Source organism: Mauremys reevesii, linkage group 9, assembly GCF_016161935.1.
Source record: "Mauremys reevesii isolate NIE-2019 linkage group 9, ASM1616193v1, whole genome shotgun sequence".
Lineage (NCBI taxonomy): Eukaryota > Metazoa > Chordata > Testudines > Geoemydidae > Mauremys > Mauremys reevesii.
In genome coordinates this window covers 57,825,759-57,844,875 of record NC_052631.1, presented here as the reverse complement: position 1 = coordinate 57,844,875, position 19,117 = coordinate 57,825,759, and the positions used below count along the sequence as shown (strand labels likewise).

Genomic DNA, 19,117 nt, shown 5'->3' with positions numbered 1-19,117 from the left:
ACCGGAGCTGATAAACGTCACACAGATACCCTGGTCATGTGACCTTGATTCCCCACCGACGTACACTCTGCATGTCTTCGTGAGCCGGCCCCTTAGCCACCGTTGTCACGTGATCGTGATTCCTTCCTGCCCCTGTGCACCCGACTCGTGGTCATTACCCCCACTCCCCCCCCACACACATACAGAGCTATACCGTGTCATGTGACCCAGGCGCTTTAGGAGGCCCCACCTCGATGGATTCTAGTGGGGGGGTCCCCCTACGTGCCTCCCTCCACCCCTAGCTGGGGGGCTAGGCTCCCTCCACCCCTAGCTGGGCTCCTGCCCAGCCCCTGTGGGTGGGGACAGGCTCAGCTCTCTAGGGTGGGCCCCTGCCCCTAGTCCTAGGGTCCCAGGCAGGGTGGGCGGTGCCCACTGTGGGAACCGGCCCTCATGCCTTCAAACCTGCTTGGGCTCTGGGTTGGGTCGGAGCTGAGCAAGTTGGGGCCCGACAAGGCCAGGGCCTGACTCAGCCCTTACAACCTCTGCCCAAGTCTGCTTCCAATCCACAGAATGGGACCTGTTTTGTTAAAAGTGGCTTGAATGTTCTGGACTCCAAGGGCCGTGGAGTTTGGGGATTGTTTTATTTGGAAGCTGCTTATTTGGGGTTTTTGTAATTGGTTATTTCAACACAATGGTATGAGAGGGGTTTGGTGATTGACTGGTGTCATTGTGCCCCTCATTAGAATTTTAGAATCATCCTATCCCCACTCCAATTCAATTAAGAAGACACCCCCAAATTGGTGAATCTTCTGCTCTGCCCACATGACATTTTTTTTTTGTCGGACCCTGGGATATGTTACATTCCCCTGTTGAACTATTGAATCACGTTGAGGCAACAGAGACCATTGAGGATGGAGAGAGTGAGGATTTTTAATAATGTAAGTACACACATTTATTATTTTAATATTTTTATGTGTAACTTAATGTTGCATGCAGCAACACTAGAACTACTAAAAAATAATAGAATTTGTAAACACCCCCACTCTTCTCCCTCTGAAATGGGCTGGGCTTGTTTTGAAAGGCAGTGCCCCTTTTTTTCCTCATGAGACTTGACCCATAGAAATGGCTGACATAGGACAGCTGGAGATGTGGGCTCTTGGTGCCTCTCTTGATTGCACCCACTTGGTATCTTCTGCCTGGGTAGACTGATGCCCAACCCCTGCTCCTGTGCACTCCTCCCTTGGCTGTGCATATGTCCAAACACCTATTCGTTCTGCCAGAGAACAACATGGAGAAAATTAAAATGATCTGATTATTAATAATAATTACAGTGAACTAATGTGACTCCTGCTACTGGGCCTCGCAGTGTAGCCTGTCTAAATTGTACTGTCTCTGGGCAGGCTGGGTGTTTGTCTTTTGTATGGGGCCAAGCACACTGATGGTACTTAACTAATAAATACAAAGTAGTGTAGGAACAGCACCACCAACTGGATGGCTGCATAAAATGGGAAGGAGAAAACAACACCTAGCTCTAATATAGCATTTTTCATCCGTAGATCTTCAAGTGCTTTACACAGGAGGTCAGTATCATTATCCCTATTTTACAGATGGGGAAACTGAGGTACATAAAAGGGAAGTGACTTGCCCTGGGGTACCTGCTAGCTGGTGGTTGAGTTGGGAATAGAACCTACCTCTTCTGAATCCAGGCCAGTGTGCGATCCACTTGGCCATACTAAGGCTCTGGAGATAATTTTTTGCATGGCTAACATTTTTAGTTTTTCATGTTTTGTAGTATTCATCAGTCACTCCAAAGTGAGCATTCTTAAAAACTAAGCAGGAGTGCTTTGAAAACTAACATGCAGCCGCTTACTGTACACCTAGGTGGCGCCTAACTGCTATGTTAAGAGGCACATTATTGCTTATAGATAGTAGGGCCCTACCAAATTCAAAGTCCATTTTGATCAATTTCACAGTCAGGGAGTTTTAAAATTGGTCAATTTCATGTTTTCAGCTATTTACATCTGAAATTTCACAGTGATGTAACCATGGGAGTCCCAATCCAAAAGATACCTGGAAGTAGGTCTGATCTCCCCCACTTCTTCCCCCCCTCCCCCCCCCAGCTGCCATGCAAGGAATGGACAAGACCTGTCGCTCCCACTCACAGCTAGGAGCTCCCTGGCTAGGGTGCTTCCAGGAGCAGAGGGATATTGGACTCACTTCCACAAGTTTCCTCCATAGCCAGGAACCTCCTGGGCTGGAGCTTCCTGCAGTGGGGTAGCCTAGGAGGTGGGTCTGATCTCTCCCTGGAGCCAGAGTGGGGAAGGACAAGTACTCCTCTCCCTCCCCAGCCCAGCCAGGACTTGCACCTAGGAGCCCCCTAACTGGGGTGCTCCCAGAAGCAAGGGGGAGATCAGATTTCACAGGGAAGGGCTTATTTCACAGTTCATGACACATTTTTCACCACTGTGAAATTGGTAGGGCCCTACTTATAGATAGCTTCTGTGAGATATTACAGGGTTTGTCATCCTTTCTCTGGTTGTCCCGCAGGTTTTAGTGTGGTCAGGGCAAAAGTGACAATTGTCAGGTTTTTTAGTAAATTAGCAAAATAAAGATTTTAACCTAGTAGAAGTCCTCCAGCATTTCTGCTTGAGTTTACTGGTTCCTTATTTTTACAGAAGATCATTTTCAGCTTACTAATTGTCAAAGTTAGAATCAAGACTCACAATTTGTCAGACCACTCTGTTTTTATTAGCAAAGCGCTCCGCCAATAACACTCAGATAATGTGAGTGGCCATGCAAGGCCCACACAGTCTTATTTATACAGATAAAAGAGCGGAAATCAAACAAAGGGACAAAAGAGTAAAACAGCAAAATTCACCTGGGGCATAGCATGCATATCCTACTTCCTTACTAACTCCTATGATCTAAGGCTAATGCTTCAACAATTGCCCTTAAACGTGCAATTGTTTTATGTTAATGTCTGTTTTCCTGACACCTGGACTTCAGCATTCCAGCGATTTTCCTTAAAGGTACAGACAGCATTTCTTTAATCCTATCTATTTTTGTAATATAATTCATTCTACTTTCACATAATGTTCTTTCTTTGGCTACACTTACACTTCAAAGCGCTGCCGCGGCAGCGCTTTGAAGCGCTAAGTGTAGTCAAAGCGCCAGCGCTGGGAGAAAGCTCTCCCAGCACTGTCCGTACTCCACCTCCCTGTGGGGAATAACGTACAGCACTGGGAGCCGTGCTCCCAGCGCTGGGGCTTTGACCACACTGGCGCTTTGCAGCGCCGCAATTTGCAGCGCTGGAGAGGGTGTGTTTTCACACCCTGCTGCAGCGCTGCAAATTTGTAAGTGTAGCCAAGCCCTTTGAAGAACAAAAGAACGGCCATACTGGGTCAGACCAATGGTCCATCAAGCCCAGTATCCTGTCTTCCGACAGTAGCCAATGCCAGGTGCTTCAGAGGGAATGAACAGTGATTCATCCCCTGTTGTCTTGGTTTTCTTGTTTTTGTTACTTACCACAATTGGTGCCTGCAGACTCAGATGTCATCCATAACAAAGAAGTTTATAGCAGCCACCAGTTTATCCCTAGTTTAGTTGCACAAATTCTCAGGGATATGGGTTTTGTCTCTGGTTCCTCATTTGTGCTAAGAGCTGTGTGTTTCAAGGGAGCCACATGGTTGATTGCTCTCTCTCTCTCTGTGCATGCATGTGCACAGGAACGTATGACAATAACGTGGTTTTAAATGCTTTTCCTAGATCCTGCATTTTATTTTTGATGGACCCAATCAAAATTATAATTGTTTTTTCTTAGCAGTGCAAAGAAAATGGGGGGAAAATGAGGAAATTCAGCATTAGATTAACGTCCCCAAAGACCATTGTTCTTTGTCTTTGAGGGGAAAGCCGCAGGACTGGATTTAATGGGGCACACTCTAGGGCAATGGTTGAAGAGGGGATTATGACTCTGATCATATGATTCTTGCTGGGCACTGAAGTCAGTGGAGCTACAGCAATCTATATCAGTTGATGATTGGTGCTTCTACATATATCTTATGTTGTTAATTTAAAATGTATTTAGTGCTGGTGAAAAGTCCTGGATTTAGATCTGGACCTAGAACAAAGTCCTCTGTTCTCCCACAGAACTGTTGCAGTGTGGCAAGCAGCTCCATTCTGTCTGGTAATTTGCCTCCACCCTAATTTGAAAGGGTCATCAATGGGGTGAGCTTGCCTAGTCTATCACCTGTCCTCTCTTACTGAGACAATCAGCTTAGGATGGCAATGACAATTTTTGTCTCCTAGGAATCGATCAGAGCCCTAGCAGCTCATTTTAGATAGTTCAGCAAACAAGTAATTTCTTACTGCCTTGCTCTAGTGGGCTCTGAGAAATAAAATCCAACACATTTCACAGAAAAGTAAAGACCTCAAGAAAACAACAGGCATTGAAAAGAGCCTGTGTATTGTAACTTGTTCTGAAAACAAATGAAACCAAAGCACATCGAGCACGTATGCAGGAGTTTTGGCCCAGAAATCCTGCTCATGAACAATTGAACATCATGTTGCCCCTCCCAGGCAAACACAGGGACGTGTTCAGAGAAATAGCAGGTCATTTAGGCTGTTGTGCACAAACACATGTGTTTCCTGTGATACTGATTAAGGGAAACCAAAATAATCTGCACAGGGGAGAGCTTTGTGAAACCCAAACTCTGGAAAGCAAGAGGAGGCCTGTGCTGTCTGCACAGTGGCAGGTCTGACCAGGGACTGTTTTTGGGGGAGTAGGGGATTGTGACTGTTAACCATGAGCATGCTTAGTTAAAGAGTGAGTCTGACCTAACAGCCAGAAGGAGGCAGAGTGCTCTTCCAACTGGCTGACAAATGGAGATGCCAGCATTTGTAAGCTGCTTCTAGTGTAACTGCTCTTCTTCTCTTGTACATATGGATTTCATGTAACAAACCTGGAGGTTTCCTAAACATAGGTCCATGTTAGGGGTGCAGGGAGAGGGAGCTGAGGCCCATGTAACCTGGCATGCACTAGATGAAAGTATTGGAAGGATCAAATGACAAAAGGTGATGATATTTTTGCTGCAAATACTGCATACTGCAGAGCCCTCCTCAACCCATAGGTTGGATCTTGTGGGGAAGGGTGAGGCGAACGCTGCTTCCGGTAGGCGTTGAGCTCTGGGTTAGACTTGATTCTATACTCCTGGCACAAAATGTGCCAGGTAAATCCATCTACTATAAAAAAGTTAACTCTTTTTCCTTCCATTCCAGAGCAATTTCTACTTCAAGACAAGTATCATTATTCCTATTTCACAGATGAATCGGCTCACAGACAGATGACATCAGTTACCTGAGGTTAGCTAGCAGGCCAAGGATAGAGCCAAGAATAGAAATTAGGTCTCCTGACTCCTGTCCTATCATCTGACCGAAGATATTTCTGGCTCAATATTAACATCTCAATTAGATTAGAGAGAAGGCAGGGCTCTGTGTGAGACTTCTTGTGCCCCAAACATCTCTGAGGTCAGATGAAGGATCATGAGCAGCATGGAAGACGTACAACACATTTCTGCTCCGCACTTCCTGTCGATTTCTATGTCAGTGAGTTAGTGAGCAAATCTGTAGCGCTACATAGCAAGTTCCTGTACCACATGTTAATGAGTCTCACGTGTTAAATAGGTAGCACTGGGAGGTATGGCACTACCGCGTGTTAAGCGGATTTGCACGTAAACAGGTCTGTACTGTATGTCTAACCATTAACAGGATTCCGTTCTGTTCTCTGTTCTTACCAGAGGGCTAACTGCAAAATGAGTAACCCAAAATGTGCTATGGGAAATTTATTAGCTCCTTTTCAGCTTAGAAAGCTACTCGTGAAAGTTCCCAGCAGGCACTGTGGCATTTAGACACTGGCCCAGATCCTCGAAAAAATTTAGGCACCTAACTCCCATTGATTTAAATGGGACTTTGGCGCCTAATGCTTGTGAGGATCTGGGATATGTTGCCCTTTTGAGTCAACAGAGGCGTGGGGTAAGCTACAAATGCAGGGTCAAACTCACAAGTGAACAAAAACTCTCATCCTTGTTCTTTTCCCCGCTTGCTTACTTTCTCTGTCGAAGCGCTCCAGTTGGCTGCAGTTTGATGATGCTATCAGTGACCCAGTAATCAGATGTAGCTGTTGGTAATAATGTCAGACAGATCCTACACCGACTACTGAGCAGCCAATTGCATCTAGGTTCTCCAGCTTCTCCATATCTCTTCAAGGGAAAGAGAGAGAACTCCAAGTGGGGATACATAGTATCTTCACCCTGTGAAAACAAGACATGGTCCCAGGAGGGTAGTGACCACATGCAAAGAAGGAGGCTGGATGAAAAGCAACCATACAGGTGCCTATGTTCCTGAAATGCACCTGTCTCTGTCCCAGTGTTGCAGTGCAAAGAGGTCTGCGTGAAGCCCACACATTCAGGAGTTTCAAATCTCTCTTCTTCACGGGGATCAGCCAGGGTCTTGAGAATCTCCAGTTCACACCTACACCTCCCTCCCAATTCATCACTGCTTTACACTGCCACACACATTGTAGACACTCTCCTGGCCAAGGAGAATGAGTCCGGCTCTCTTTGGAGTCTGTTGACAACTCTTGTTATTGGCCTAGTTGGGAGTGCCCAGCTGAGTCACATGAGCTGCTCCCAGCCTCTTCTGAGAAGGGAGAGACCAAAGTCAGACTTGGCCACCACCCTTTGTTTACCTCAGTGGGCTAAGGAGCAAGGTCTGAATTTCCTGGCTTTGGCAGGTTTTGGGCCAGCCATTTATGTTGACCCATGGTATTTAATCCTGTGGTAGAACTAACTCACTCCCCTTCCGCATCAGGAAAAGGACATGAGTTACTGCTAGGCCATTGCTTTTCAGGACTGTGCCACAGCACATGGGGAAGGTTTGTGTTGGGGGTGACATGGTTTTGGAGCCAGATTGGGGCCTTAATCTCTGGCCAAATTATCAAGAGAAGGGGAAGGGAAGGACTGGCAAGGGGGGGCCACCCAACAGCCAAAGTCCCCAGAGCAATCCTAGCTAACACAGCAAGAATTCCTCTAGGCCTCTGGGGAAGTGCTCGTCAGTCTGAACAGTCACTGCCCTTCCTTGGATTTTCTAGCGGGGCCCCTTTAAACCCAGCCAGGGGTCCCACAAGAGAACCATTGAGATCAGTGTGGCCCTCGCCATGCCCTCTTGCTGACCAGCCTTCATATTTTGCACACTATTGATTCCCTGCATCCTTCACATAGTAGAGGGCGTTGCCACACCGTGCCCTGCTCCACCATTGTGGCAAGCTGGTGCAAGCCCAGCAGGAAGTGGGGCCGATGACAGGCTATGTGACATGCTCAACTTGCTTTTTCAGAAAGGGACACGTCTCCCTTTTCTCTTTTAAGACAGAAGTGGGTGAGGATGAGCCACAGAGAAACCTGGGCTGTTGTGCATTGGTTCTTGGCCTCATCAGCTTACCTTCTGCTTATCTTTCCCATCAACCCACCCACACCTCCCTGTCTATCATAGACACCAGCTTTCTCCCCCTGCTGCCTTTTCTCTTCCTGCTCTTCCTATCATGTCTCTCACTAGCAGCTGTGGTCATCCCCTGGCTCTCAGCCTTACTATTTCTTTTGTCATTTTTGTAAGTAATGAGAAGAAATCTCTCTTTTCCAGGCAGAACATGCCTCTAATAAGCTGGGATCCTGTGAAAGTCTATGGAGAAGCTGATTGAACATTCCCAGTTGTTCCATTACCACCTTTAAATTCAGGGCCAGCCACCTTCCATTTAGAGCAAAGCTGTTCTGTGAAATAAACAAGCCTGGGAACACCTGTGTCTCTCCCCACCCTCATGCAAAGCTCAGATAAGTAGGAGATGTAACCAAGGATCAGTGTATGAGGCTACCTTTTCCAAGCCCCTGGCATGGCCCTCAGCCACATTGCTAATGCCAGGGGCTAATACCACATTGCTAATGCCACTGTAGATGCAGTTGGAGCCCTGTTTGGGGAGATTATCCCTATGGGTCTGCATTGTGGCATGCTCCTGTGCCCCACTCTTCCCCCTGTGCTACTAGAGAGAGAGGCTCTGGAGTGCATGGGTGAAACGTCCCCCTGTGCAGCCTCTTCAGCCTGGCCCCCAGCTTTCACAATGGATCTAGGGTGGTTCTACTCCCCTGAGCATCTTTCCCAGCCACATAGCAGAGGCAGCTGGATGGGGCTCATACTGCACCTGTTTGCATGAGTGCTCAGCTACACATCCTCCCAGGCGATGTGGCTACCCCCATCCTTCCTGCTGCACCGAGCCGACATGAGAAATGTGCACGATTGCTGTGAGAGGTGAGCACGAGGTGATCACGCAACTTCCTTCTCTGGGAAAAATAGGGGGTGAAATGCTTTGAATATAAATAGAGCCCTACAGAGGTGTGCAGCATTGCTCTAACAGGCTACAGTGTTCTCCAGAAATACACCAGAATGCCCCAACTTACTGCTATGCTTGAGGCATTACTGCAGAGCACTGTAGCATGGTTGTTTTATAAGGGATGGTGGCTCATCACTGCAGATCTTTGTGACTTCTGTGTAATAAAAGGGAGATACATATGAACTGAGCACATAGGCACACTCAGATGGGGACTATATAGCACTTACGGCGTTCAGATGGAACTCAAACGCACACTTGGGTACACACATGCACACACAGATTGGGAATGGGAGATCTTATTTTTGCCAAATGCAGAAGCCACTTAGAAATAGTGGATTCTAGATTTACAGTAGAACTCAGGCCTGGCAAAAAGCCAGCTCTAAGCTGCTGCTGCTTAAAGGTTATTCCACAATCACCCTCAAAGCATAGCAAGACTTTCAAACAAGAAACATTTTCCTAGCGTAGACTAGAAATACTGCACAAGGATTTCCCCCCTGCCCCCTTTCGGATTAAATTTTCATTCAGAAAACAATGGTTTACAAAATGCAAAACTTTGAAAGACAAAAAAAAAATCTGATTTTTTTTTTAAATAAAACCTCAAAAACTACTTGCTCCCTTAGCAAAGTCACCAGTTCCTCAACCTCCACTTTAGCCTGTGCTTAACTGTAAGTACATTAATACTCCCATTGAAATCAATAGGACTACTGCAGTTCCTTAAAGTTAAGCATGTGCTTAAATGCTACAGCTCAGCATAGGGGAGCCATCAGCTCCTATTAAGAAAATAACCTTTGAACCTGCACCTTATGGCTCTGATCCAGCAAAACACTTAAGTGTGTGTTTAGCTTTAAGCAAGTGAGTCCCATTGACTTCAAATGGAACTGCTTAAAGTTAAGTTAAAGTTAAGAATGTGCTTGAGTGATATGCTGGATCAGGGCCCCAATGCTCAGCACCTTACAGGGTCGTCCCCATGGAGCAATTAGTGCACTGTCAGATGTGGTCACCATACCTTGCCATTTCTCTCAGCGAATCATAAAAAAAATTTGCTCTTTTACAAAAGCAAGAACCAAAATGCTTTTCCAGATGGGGCCGAGCCAGGTGAGGGTTACCCTTTGTCCACCAGACGTGCTGCTCCTGGATGCTTTCTTAGAAAATGAAACTCATTTTTCCTAACCACGTGTCCCCAGCCCATCTCCAGACTCAGCATTTTTAGCAGAAGAAAAAAATTAAACAGAATTGAAGAAGAAAAAAAAAAAAGGAAAAGAGACAAGGCTTTGTAGAGCTTCATTTTCTTCCCCTGGGCTTACAGCTTCTTCCTCAGAGTAAAATCCACAGGTAGCAGGGCAGCTGATGAAGTGGGAAGGAGTCCTGGACACAACCCATGGTCTGATCCCCAGTTTGGGTCATTATTTTGCTCCCTTCTTCGTGCCATCTAGCCATTGAAGCTGCTCTCTGTTGAGCCAGGATGGAGGCAGAGGTGCTGCTGCTTTTATCAGTACTGCAGCAAGCAGCTTCTGAATTCCCCTTCCCCCAGGATGGGACATTCATACTCTTCTTACTCACCTCCAGCAGGGACAGTCCCTGCGCCACAGGTTTGGTGTGATGACGAGGGCTCCTCTGAGATCAAACAAGAAACTGGGGATTTTTACTGGGTTTTCTCCCCTCCCCTCTCTCTTTCTTCTCATTTTCTGGAAATGAAGCACACTCAGTCTCCAGTTTTTCATGCCATTTGGCACATTTCGCTGCTTTGTGGGGGCGAGAGCTTGTCTTTTTAGCCCTGACTGCTTTCAGATAGGCTGTAGGGACTTTACAGCCTAGTTTGTCTCTTTCCTGACTTCCACTCAGCAAATAAAGGGACTTTCTTCTCCTCTTGCACTGACAGCTGGAATTTCTGATGATCTGGTTTAGTGAAAGCTTTGAGGCCATTTCCCAATCAGGCTTCTCCCCTGCTCATCACTGTACCTTTGCTGGGGTGACCAGATGTCCCAATATTAGGGGCTTTGTCTTGTATAGGCAGCTATAACCCCCACCCCAATTTTGCACACTTACTATCTGGTCACCCTAACTGTGGCAAATCTGTATAAAAGGTAGTTGTTTTCATATAGAGCCTGATCATATCTCCCATATGCTCTTAGTGAGTAGTTACTCATGCGAGGAATCCTGGGGATTTCAGTGGGTCTACTTGCATGCGTAGCTGCTCATCCAAATGAGTAAAGGATTCCCACAAACCGGCCCTCAGGCATTACAAATAGTAAATAATAATCACTTATTATTAATAGAGGCAGACCTGAGTTCTGTTCCTCTCTCTGCTTTTGGCCTGCTAGGTAACCTTGGGCAGGACCTCCTTGTACTTCAGTTTCCCCATCTGTAAAACAGGGATAATTATACTGATCTCTTTTGGCAAACACTTTGAGATCTAGAGTTGAAAAGCGCTATATTAATTAATGATAATTATATTCACATGTACTATATATGTGCAAGGGATATCCATGTGATAGTGTTTTTCTAAAAGATATGCTCCAGTTCAAGTATAGCTGATGGAGCTGAAGCAGAAATTGATACAGGAAAATTCTGTGGTCTGTGTTATGCAGGAGGTCAGACTAGAAGATCACAATGACCTTCTGGCCTTAAAAATCTATGACTAAATTGCTGAGTTGTAATAATTTGTATTTGCACCTTGCATCTTTGATCAGTTTCACCTGCACTTTGCCCACTGGGACTACTTCCAACTTTCCAAACCTCTCAGCAACTTCAAACAGTTGCTAAATGCAAAAATTAAAAAACTTGCCACAAAATCCAGGTCTTGACTGATATGATGAAGTGGGAATTTTCTGTAATGTTTTTATGAAGCCTATATGTGCTTCAGTTTCCCCTAAATGCTGCATTGTTACCAAGTGGGGAAAGGGACTGTTTGCTCTCAGGGCATGCTAGGAAACATTGATATGGATGTCCCCTAGCTGCCTGGCCTTAGTCACCATATCAGTGAGCACCTGAGAAGACAATGACAAACCCAATAACCATGACATTGACACTTTGTAACCAATGACCTAGGGAGATACTGATTTTCCCCACCTCTCAGCAGGGAAGCTGAGCAACATCACCCAGCTGGAGAACAAAGGACAGAGGTGTTGGCTGCTGGAAGGAGTCAGGGCTCTCACCTGGAGTCTGACCAAGGAGGGACAGACAAAGCTAGACTAATGGGGTTCACTACAGCTTGGCTGGGCTCCCCAGAGTGAACTATGCATTAACCTTCATTCTCCTGTGCTAACCAGAGGACTTACTGTGCTGTGTTCCAGTTCCTAATAAACCTGACTTTTGGCAACTCTGTAGTGTCACTGCAAATGCTGGGTGAGGTGCATTAATCTCTGCAGAGCATACAAGAATCTCTCTCTGTTGGACTCACTGAACAGAGCTCATAGTGTGAAGCAGGGACCTGAAGGCCCAGAAATCAAGTCTAAGGAGGTGGTGAAGCCATATGTCCTACCCTGAAGGAAGAAACAATGAGGAGTCCTTGTGGCACCTTAGAGACTAACAAATGTATTTGGGCAAAAGCTTTTGTGGACTAGAACCCACTTCATCAGATGCAATCCTGAAGGAAAAGTGAGACCCCTTGGGGGCCTGGCACACTAACGGGGTTCTTCCTAGAGACTCTTCCATAGCTGGGGGTGTAGCACCAAACCTGTAGATTCTTGACAACCAGTGACAGATTTAAAAGCTGAATATCTCGTGAACAGATCAGGCTGGCAACCGGTGTTTAATCACACTGGAAAGAGACTGGGATCTCCCTTTTAATTTCTAGCCTTGGTAGGTTCCAGCTTATCATTCCTTAAAATCATGAACCCCAATAGCTATTCGCATAGGTTTGCGCATGTGCATGCTGTGATGCTCTGTACCTCGGGGGAACACCCAGCACCCCCATGTTCATCCTTGTAAAATGATTGTGTGGTATACAATGCAAAGTTTGTCATGTTGGGTGTCTTCGGAAGGCTTATGATGTACTGAGCATTGTTGTTATAGTGATGTTATACGTTATAATTTAATGTATATAGTTATGAGGCTGAAAACGTATCCTCATGGCTTAAAGCAAGCTTAGACAAAAACTTTCCAAGAGCAGAGAGTCAGTTCACATCTCATCAGGGCAGGTATAGGACAAACCCAGCCCAGCCTCACAGGAACAAAAGATGCTGGCCTACGCAGCAACAAAAGAATCTGTTAGACTCTCGAGGGAGTCACCCCCTCTTCCTTTGGTCAGTTTGGAACTGCAATGAGGTAATGCTCACCTGACTCTGAAGGTGGGGGGCAAAGCCAAGAGGGAAGAAAGGACATGATAAAAGTAAGAGACATTTGCCATGCTCTCAATCTCTCTTTCACCTACAGCTACAGACATCACCAAGCGACTGAAGCACTGATCAAAGGGGAGAGCCTGGCAGAAGAGCAACCAGCCAGCCTGTGGTGAGAAGCATCTAAGTTTGTAAGGACATTGAAAGTGTTAAGAGCAGCTTAGAATGGATTTTGCTTTTATTTCATTTGGCCAAATCTGACTTGTTACGCTTTGACTTATAATCACTTAGAAACTATCTTTATAGTTAATAAATCTGTTTGTTTATTCTACCTGAAGCAGTGCATTTGGTTTAAAGTGTGTCAGAGGCTCCCCTTGGGAGAACAAGCCTGGTACATAACAATTTCTTTGTTAAATTGATGAACTCATATAAGCTTGCAGCGTCCAGTGGGCATAACTGGACACAGCAAGACAGAGGTTCTTAGGGTTGTGTCTGGGACCAGAGATATTGGCTAGTGTCATTCGCTTTCAAGTAGCTGGGAGCAGCTTATATGCCAGAGGCTGTACATGAACAGCCCAGAAGTGGGGGTTCTCACAGCAGAGCAGGGTAAGGCTGGCTCCCAGAGTCAAAGATCGGAGTGGCCTAGCAGATCACTGGTCCGAATAACATCAGAGGGGAACATCACAGCGGTGCAGCGAACAGGATGTATGTACGGCTTGTTACTCCAAGTTAAGTTCACACTTTAAGCACTGATATTTGTGATTTTAAGTGAGTCTTAAGTGCAGTGGCTAAGAACAGTCAGGAGGAGGTCACAGTTTTGTTATTTTCTGTTTGTTTATTTCAGGTGAGGGAAATAAGCACAAGAAAGCAGAAAAATGACTACCAGTGAGGCAGCTACAAAACTAGAGCTGGCCAGACTGGAAGTGGAAGGAAGGCAGGGAGTTTCAAATGTGGCAGGGAACTGAGGCTCAAAGAAGCAGTTGCAGCCAGGGAAACTGTGGAGGCAGAGGCAGCCAGAGAGGAGGCTGCACACGGAAGGGCTATGGAAGAAAGAGAGAGAGAGCAAAAGCACCAGTTGGACCTGCTAGAGAAGCAGAACCAACCCCCCCAACCCCAACGACTCCTGTCACTCCAAAAATCCACAAATGGGAACACTTATGTCTTGCATACAGTGAAGAGGATGATGTTGCTGAATATCTGACTGCCTTTGAAAGGCTGTGTGTAATACATGAAATTCCTGATAAGAGCGTTCCTACCTGATTGCCAAATTAACTGGTAAAGCTCGAAATGTATTCAGTGGAATGCCTATTGAAGATGCTTTAGACTATTGTAAATTTAAAGATACTGTGTTGCAAAGTTTTCAGATTATCCCCAAAACATATAGAGTTAAATTTAGGAATCTTAAGAGAGATATTGTTATGAGTAATGGGGAATATGTAAATAAAATGAAAGATTTGTTGGGAAAATGGGTGAGGGATAAAGAGGTGGCAAGTTTTGAAGGAATGCTTGATCTTGTTGTTCAAAAGCATTTCTTAAGCATATGTAAGGCCAGGAGTGAAAGTAACTTACAGGACTTACAGGCGTGGCCTCATCCGGAAGAGGCGTGGCCTCTCAAGATTTAAAGGCCCTGGGGCACCAGCTGTGGCTGGGAGTCCCAGGGCCTTTAAATCAACCAGGGGCTCCCAGCTGCTGAGGTGGCTGGGAGCCCCCCGGGCCTCAGGGGCAAATTAAAGGGCCCGGGGCTCTGGCCGCCGGGGGGAACCCCGAGCTTTGCGGGGCTGGGGCAGGGATTTAAAGGGCCCAGATCTCCTGCCACTGAGGGGAGCCCCGAGCCCTTTAAACCCTGGCCCCAGCCTGACTGCCAGAGCCGTGGCCAGGATTCAAAGGGCTCTGGGCTGCCCGCAGCCCCAGGAAGCTCTGAGCCCTTTAAATCCCAGCCCCAGCCCGGCCGCTGGAGCTGCAGCCGGGATTCAAAGGGGTCTGGGCTGCCCGCAGCTGTGGGGAGCTCTGAGCCCTTTAAATCTCAGCTGCGGCCAGGATTTAAAGGGCTCTGGGCTGCCCGCGGCTGCGGGCAGCCTAGAGCCCTTTCAATCCCCGCCATGGAAGCTGGTGCGGTCCAGCACGGCGTACTGGCTCTTGCCAATATGCTGGATCGGACCGAATCGGCTTACTTTCACCTCTGTGTAAGGCTGATGTAAAGCTGTGTCTATGGGACAAAGATGTAAAGACTGTGGATGAGATGGATTTTTTAGCTGATGTCTTCAAACAGAATCCGGCATCTATTGAGGGCAGGCCACAGAAAGTGGAGTTTAAAACTGGTGGGAAAGGAGGATCTCATTTTGCCCCTGGGAAGAGAGAAGGGGATTGGGAGCCTAAACATTCTCTTACTCCAAAACATTCCTCTACCCCTCATCCCAAATCTCCTGTAAAAGTAGAAGAGCCCAAAAGGTCCTATCAGTGTAATTCCACCAATCACCCGAGGAGTAAATGCCCTGTGCTAGGAGGAAGCAGGCAAACAATAGCTCATGTTAGTTCTGCTGTCCTCAACACAGAAGTCCCCCAAGCAATTGAAACCTATCATATTGGTTCTGTGAGGTTAGCCTTTGCAGAACCAGACATGGAGCATGTTAAGGCTGTCCAGATTGATGGCGGGGAATACTTGGGGCAGAGGGATACAGGGGCACAGATCTCTCTGGTTAAACAGATTGTGGTTCCAAAGGCCAGTATGTTGCCTGGCCAAATGGCAGAGATTGTGGGGGTGGGCAAAAGCAGATTCCTCATACCACTAGCTAAAATCCATGTGGTTTGGGAAGGGTTGGAAAGTGTTTTGACTGTGGGGGTAATGGAACACCTCCTGTTCGGCCTGCTTCTTGGTAATAATTTTTTCTGTGTAGCTCAGGTTAAAGTATTTGCCTGCAGCAGGTTTGAGTTTTATGCTGGGACCCCTGAGGGAAAGAGTAAGCTCTCAGGAACTGCTGAGAGAATGGAAGAGAGAGAGTCTCCTTGATTCTTCTGCAGTAGGGAGAAACCACAGGCTTCCAGGTGGTTGAGACCAACTCCTGCACTGCAGCTGGAGGCATCACCACATCAGGAAGGGATGAGGGTGTAAAGCCTGCCAGGGAAAGAACTGTCCAGGTTGTTAACTGCCAGCAGGTTGCAACTGAACCAGAGACAAACCCAACTCTAGGGAGCAGGGAGAAATGTGTCCCAGAGGAGAGCCCAGAGAAGGGGCAGGGGATCTCAGAAACCACTGAGGTGGGTGAGGATTCCTGTGACTCTGTAACACAGGGAAGCCGGGTGCTTTCAAGTATGAGAGGGGCTGAGACTAGCTCCTTTCCAGCAGAAGGCAACATGCCCTCAGGCGCAGGGGCAGGAGAGGTGTTGTCAGAGATTAAGGAAACTGTCCCAGTTGTTAGCTGACAGAGTTCTGCAGATGAACAAAAGACAGAACCCTTTCTAGGAGGCACAGAGAAATGTGTCTTAGGAGGGGGTCCAGAGGAGGAAACGGGAAGGAATAGTGGGGGTACAGGAATGTCTCCTCACTAGTCGCTTGGGGCAGGATGCCCAGTATACTAGGAGGGTGTCTGGGTCAGAATCTGTGCACTCAGGCACTCAGCCTGTGACCCAGGTTTTGAGAAGGAACTGTGTAACCGACCTCCTGGAGGGGAGCAGTCACACAGCTGACTTCTCAGGGACAGAGAAAGGGGTGGCAGAGGGTGTCCCAATTTTTCAAGATGCTATTTCTGGTAAGTTTTTGGAAAGTAATTGTGTCTCTTTAAATCAAGATGCAGCTCCAATGCCTGTGAAAACAGAGGAGTTGGGACCAGAAAATTGCCAGAATACAGATAACCCAACTGACAGAGAAGGGGGCGTTTTCCCCCAGGCTGGTGAGACACAGAGAAGACTTATGGGAAAGCTGCTGGGAAAAGGTGAATCTGATCAAAGGGAAAACACACCTAGCCCAGAGAGCACAGATCACAGCCCTCAAGGGGGCAGGGAAGGACTCAGTGCTGGGAGGGGGAAACAGAGGGTAACCCCAAAAGGAGAGCTGGATTTTCTGCATATGGACAGTCCTGGGGTTGGGAGACCACTCCCCAAAGGGCCAGCCAATGTGCAGGATCCCTCTGAACACATATCTTGCCAGACCCTGAAGCACCAAAACTCCAGAAACATGATTAAATTAAGAGCCTACACAGGGGGAACACTGGAGGGATTACATGGGAGAGAGTCAAAGGACACCATGAGTAATGAACAAACTAACCTCATACTAGAATATCTGAACAGAGGGTGTGGTATCATAAAGATACTTGTAAATGCACATCTGAGACACAAATTTTGGTATTAATGTTAAGTTTGGGAATAAAAATTTTGTTACTGATGTTAAACCTTATGGTAATGCTAGTTCTCAGTTAATACCTGTAAACAGGTTTAAAGCTTATCACATCAGGGAAACCATACAAAACCTGGTTTGCTGTGTGTGAATGGGAAAACTGAGGCGCGCTGCCTTATGGCCTTAATGGCTGGATGCCAAAAGAACTATAACACAAACTGCCTTCAAGCTAGTCAGTGACTAACCCTCTTGCAGTAAATTAAGAGGGGAGGTGTGACACTGTGTACCTCGGGGGAACACCCAACACCCCCATGTTCATTCTTGTAAAATGATTGTGTGGTATCCAATGCAAAGTTTGTTGTCGAGTGTCTTCGGAAGGCCCATGATATGCTGGGCATTGTTGTTATAGTGATGTTATATGTTATAATTTCATGTATATAGTTATGAGGCTGAAAATGTGTCCTCATGGCTTAAAGCAAGTCCAGACAAAAACTCTCCAAGAGCAGAGAGGCAGTTCATCAAGGTAGGTATGGGACAAACCCAGCCCAGCCTCACAGGAACAAAAGATGCTGGCCTAGGCAGCAACAAAAGAATCTGTTAGACTCTTGAGGGAGTCACCCCCCTTCCATTGGTCAGATTGGAACTGCAATGAGGTAATGCTCACCTGACTCTGAAGTGGGGGGGGGGACAAAGCCAAGAGGGAAGAAAGGACATGATAAAAGGGACAAGGGAGAGACATTTGCCATACACTCTCTCTCTCTCTCTCTCTTCCCCCTACATCTACAGACAACCACCACCACCACCACCACCAAGCGACTGAAGCGCTGATCAAAGGGGAGAGCCTGGCTGAAGAGCAGGCACCTGTGGTAAGAAGCATCTGGGTTTGTAAGGACATTGAAAGTGTTAAGAGCAGCTTAGAATGTGTTTTGCTTTTATTTCATTTGGCCAAATCTGACTTGTTATGCTTTGGCATATAATCACTTAGAATCTATCTTTATAGTTAATAAATCTGTTTGTTTATTCTACCTGAAGCAGTGCATTTGGTTTGAAGTGTGTCAAAGCCTGGTACATTTCAGTTTCTCTGTTAAATTGACGAACTGGTATAAGCTTGCAGCGTCCAGCAGGCATAACTGGACACAGCAAGGGGGAGTGGCAAAGGGGCGGAATAGTTCAGTGGTTTGAGCATTAGCCTGCTAAACCCAGGGTTGTGAGTTCAATCCTTGAGGGGGCTATTTAGGGATCGGGGGCAAAAAAAACCCACCCCACAACAACTAATAGGGACAGTACTTGGTCCTGCTAGTCAAGGCAGAGGACTCAACTCAATGACCTTTCAAGGTCCCTTCCACTTCTATGAGATAGGTATATCTCCATATATTATTATTTTTTATATTATAAGACAGAGGTTCATAGGGTTGTGTCTGGGACCGAAGATATTGGCTAGTGTCATTTGCTTGCAAGTAGCTGGGAGCAGCTTACATGCCAGACGCTGTGCGTGAACAGCCCAAGCGTGGGGGTTCTCACAGCAAAGCAGGGTAAGGCTGGCTCCCAGAGTCAAGGATTGGAGAGGCCTAGCAGGTCACCAGTCTGGATAACACCAGAGGGGAACGTCACACAGTCAGTCTCTCTCTCTCTCTCTCTTCCCTCTCCCCTTTATTCTCCTTAAATATTGGTTGGGAATATTTTTTTTCTGGGACATCCACGTATCTTTGGAGTTTCTTTCCCTGTGGAATCACATTAAAAAACTGATGTTAAATACAGCCCTTTTTTGGCTTGCTGAAAGCTAAGTTGGTGAGATGACTGCCTGGCTCCCATGGTGCTTGGGTAGTGCTAATCACCCAAAGAGCAGGTTTCACCTTTTGCAAAGAGTAAATTAATTCTGTTTTCAGTATTTTCCAGGCACCAAGATTAAAGATAAAGGACTTAGTTCTTGGTTACTCCATCCCTAAGCCTGGGGCTGTGTAACAGAGCACACTCCACTGTCATAGAATCACAGAAGATTAGGGTTGGAAGAGACCTCAGGAGGTCATCTAGTCCAACCCCCTGCTCAAAGCAGGACTAAGAACAACTAAATCATCCCAGCAAGGGCTTTGTCAAGCCGGG

The 19,117-nt window shown here is 46.6% G+C and overlaps 1 long non-coding RNA gene across 2 annotated transcripts; it reads left to right on the top strand.

The window, feature by feature from the left end:
* Positions 1-122: 122 nt before the first annotated feature.
* On the top strand, positions 123-17,856 carry LOC120371584. 2 transcript variants are annotated; one of them, XR_005584450.1, is made up of 5 exons: positions 123-917; positions 12,785-12,859; positions 13,532-13,962; positions 16,473-16,616; positions 17,804-17,856. It is a non-coding gene; the product is annotated as an uncharacterized LOC120371584 (long non-coding RNA). The 2 variants fall into 2 exon arrangements; XR_005584451.1 differs by lacking the exon at positions 13,532-13,962.
* Positions 17,857-19,117: the final 1,261 nt, after the last annotated feature.